The sequence below is a fragment of the Corvus brachyrhynchos genome, unplaced genomic scaffold (genome assembly GCF_000691975.1).
Source record: "Corvus brachyrhynchos isolate BGI_N302 unplaced genomic scaffold, ASM69197v1 scaffold467, whole genome shotgun sequence".
NCBI lineage: Eukaryota > Metazoa > Chordata > Aves > Passeriformes > Corvidae > Corvus > Corvus brachyrhynchos.
In genome coordinates this window covers 643,695-647,834 of record NW_008239309.1, presented here as the reverse complement: position 1 = coordinate 647,834, position 4,140 = coordinate 643,695, and positions in this window count along the sequence as shown.

The following is a 4,140-nucleotide window of genomic DNA, read 5'->3' as shown; positions in this document are numbered from 1 at the left end:
AGCCTCGGGGGCAGACGTGGTACCCGCGCCATCGCTCACCACCGTGGGGCTGGTGGCACCTGTCCCGTGGCCCTGGCATACAGAGGGAGCCCGGAGCTGCCTCAGAGAGCTGTGGTGCTTGCAAGGAGGAAGGAGCAAGGCCACACATCGTCTCCTAGTGCTGGGTAGCTCACCACGAACCTATGGGTGGCCTTATGGACCCAGGCAGTGAGGATTGCCTCCCCGTTTCCAACAGCCTTCATCATGGAGCAGCCCGAGGCCTCACCACTGTTCCTGTTCACCAAATTGGGGTGCTGATTGAACTCAAGTTACTGGTAGAAGCCTGTTTTCCAAACAGGAACGTTAATCCGTATTCCCCAGCACTGACCACCACGGGCCAGAGCACCTGAGTATCCACCCTCAAGAAGACCTGTATGCCAGAAAGCTGAAGAACACCAAAATGAATGAAGGTGTTCGTGAGAGGACAACACTTGCCCTTGACTCTGGCTATAAAATGTACCCTTGCTTTATACCTGTGGTGCTTTGTTCTGAGAATGGGAAGTAGTAGGTGCACACCTGTGGTAACATCTGTGGGACAGAGGAGGCTGGGGCAGTCTGTTCTGAAGGACTGTGCTCCATGGGAGGAACCCACACTGGAGCAGTTTGTGAAGAACTGCAACCCATGGTCCCATATTAGAGAATGTGGAGGAGTGTTTTCCTTAAGAGAGACCCCATGCTGGAGCAGGGGAAGAGTGTGAGGAGTCTTTCCTCTGAGGAGGACACAGCAGTAGAGACAGCATATGATGAAGTGACCAAAACCCCCATTCCCTATCACCTTGTGCTGCTTCGGTGGAGGAGGTAATGAAAATCAGGAGTGAAGTTGAGCCTGGGAAGAAGGAAGGGGTTGGGGGCCAAAGTGTTTCAAGATTAGGGGTTATTTCTCATTATCCTACTGTGACTGGATTGGTAAGAAATAAAACTAATTTTCCCCAATTTGAGTCTGTTTTGCCCATAACAGTAATAGGTGAGTGATCTCTTCCTGCCCTTATGTCGACTCAGAAGCCTTTTGTTATACTTTTTCTCCCATGTCCACACTGAGAAGGGGAGAGACAGAGCAGCTTTGGTAGGCACCTGGCATCCAGGCATGGTCAAACCCATCACACCAAAATAATGTAACTTTGCTGAAACAGATTACAAGATGCAGGCTGGGAGATAGCATCAGCAGAACTTTTTTTGAATTAGTGGTCATCTTAAAACTCCATTTATGACAAGCTTTGGCAAAATTCTCTTGGCTAGAGAAAAAGGGTCAATGTTTATGCTCTCCTAATTTTTTCTTCCAGTTAGAGTAATACTGATTATATTTTGCACTTGCATTTCAAAGAAAAACATTTTTGAATGCAGTGTTCTGTAGTGAAAATTGTTCTGCAATACATAGTATACAAAGTAAGATTACTTTAAAGGAGTAACATTACAAATAATTTTCTCAGGAAATTCCTAAAATAAGTACCCCTGCTTCCTTTATTTTTTTCTTTCACAACAAATGAAGGAAAGGATCCAGAAACTGGTGGTAGTTTTCTACCTGCATTGTTGCTGACAGTTTCATGGAAGAACCAAGAACCTTTGGCCTTTCTTGGTGAAAAACTTTTTGGCCGTGGTTAATTACTAGATATTTTAAAGGAGATAAGGAAACTTGGACATGCACAATATAATTTAATAAAAATATTTCCCTTCCTAGTTGCTTGGGATATGGACATGCTATTAAAATCCTCTCATAAAACCTCTTAGGAGAGGAAAGAAAAAGACAGGTAAGATCTTAAGGCAGAAAAATAAATTCAAGCAGAAATCCTCCAATCAATTACTGCCTTTGTAGGTCACCTCCAGTATTATTTAGAAACAGATTTGCATGTAAATTTTTTTTTAACTATTACTATTTCTATCATGCCACCTCTTATGTCTCGAAGAGTCTCCTTGCAAACCCCACAAATAAATACGCACTTCCTACTGTCACGAGGGTTACAGAGATCTTGACCAAAGATTCTTGGTTAAGACTAGTGCTTTTTCTGGTAATCATATTAATCTCACTGTGAGTTTGTATATCCACTTCTTCTCTTCTGTATCATGCTTATATTGCAAATTTTTAGAAGCATGTTCAACCTTACTAGTACAACTACTCACACCAGCACTAAATCTGTGCACTGGGAGACCTTATAGATCACTCTACATCATGCTAGGATGATCCTCTGAATATATGTGCAAGAGATCACACACATGCACATATTCCCACCTGCTGCAAGGAGACTTTAGCTCTCTTTCAACATTTTGGATTGCCATGGTAATTTTTACCTGAAAGACCATATGCCATCACATTTGTGGTAGTATATAGAAAACAGTGATACTCCCACAGCTAAATACTTCCGTCAAATTTTTGCATTAAAGAGAGAATGTAGACGTTGAAGGTCTGACATCTTACCCTGTATTTTCACATCTTCTGTCTCTGGTATCTTAGCACAATTGATACTTTCCAAGACATACCAAACTGGAAGAAACCCCAGTAAATTGTCTGGCACATCTGGCTGTCGGATGTTTTTCTAGGCTAATTTTTCTTAAATCTCAAGTGAGGAAGATGCCTGCAGCTTGCCTAGGGGGACTTCCAGATTTAAGGCTTTTCTGCTAAAAGCAACTAAAAGGAAAGGTAGAAAGTTCTAATTTTACCATAGTCATGAATAGTGTATGCTAAATGGCAAGCACACTGTGTAGCATGCTAAATACAGGCATGCTACGTAGCTTGTATGACACAAGATATGCATCCAAATGTGCATTCAGCATATGTGACTTGCACTCCAAACATGCATTCAAGTGACACAGGTGCTTGGAAACACAGAATCATAGAATTGTTTGGGTTGGAAGGGAGCTTTAAAGTTTATCTAGTTCAACTGCCCCTGCTTTAAGCAGGGACATCCGCTAGACCAGATTGACCAGAGCTCTGTCTACCTTGACCTTGAGCATTTTGAAGATGGGGCATCCATAACTTCCCTGGGCAACCTGCTCCAGTGTCTCGCTACCCTCACAATAAAAAAAAATAAATATAGAAATATATTAACTAATGGACATTATAGCTAATGATCGTGAGACTTCTCAATAGAGAAAATCAAGAATTTAACAGGCAAAATTCTGGGTCAGGCAAGAACTGATGGCAGATATTGCTGGGTGGCTCTGATGTCTATACACCTGTTGAAGGGCACAGGTAGGGCCAGCAGGATTTGGCAGCCAAGGAGTTAGTTCTTTATTGCTAATGACTCAGGAGTGCCTAACCCATGTAGAAAAAGGGACAACCCTGCTCTTGGCAAGATTTACATAACAGACCAAAGCATAACAAAACAAGCATACAAAGTATGCAAAATGACAAACTACTGACCACTTCACTGTATTTCTTTCCTTTCATCCCCAGAAAATGGCAATCTTAGGGATATTATTAAATTATGTGTAAAGAAAGAAAGGTTTAAAGAAAGAAACATGCGTCTTGGACTTCCTTTTACTGACAGGTTCTTCGAGAGCATGTCAAGCAGTTATGTCAGGTCCAGCTTTTTCTCCTTTCTCTTCTTTTTCCTCTCCCACCAACCTCCACAGCAAGGACAAATGCAGCCTTGGCATCCTTTGCACAGATGTGTTCACTCCAGAGGGAGTGATGTTACCTCCTCATCTTTATTGATGATATATTTCCATCCATGTGACTTATTAGCAAAAGTCTGTATGTTCCACTGTGGTGGGTTGATCTTGGCTGATGCCAGATGCTCACCAAGCCACTCTTATCACTCCTCCTTCTCATCTGTACAGGGAAGAGGGAATATAATGAAAGACTCATGGGTTGAGATAAGGGCAGGGAGGGATCACTCACCAACCATTGTCACAGGCAAAACAGGCTCAACTCGGGGTATTTAATTTAGTTTATTTTTTAGCCAAACAAATCAGAGTCAGATAATGAGAAATAAGAACAAATCTTAAAAACACCTTTCTCCTTCCTCTCCCTTCTTCCCAAGATAAACTTCACTCCCAATTTCTCTACACTCTCTCCCAGAGTCTCACAGGGGAACGTGGGAGTTGCAGTCAGTCTATTGTGCATTGTCTCTGCTGCTCCTTCCTCCTCCCACTCCTTCCTTTCTC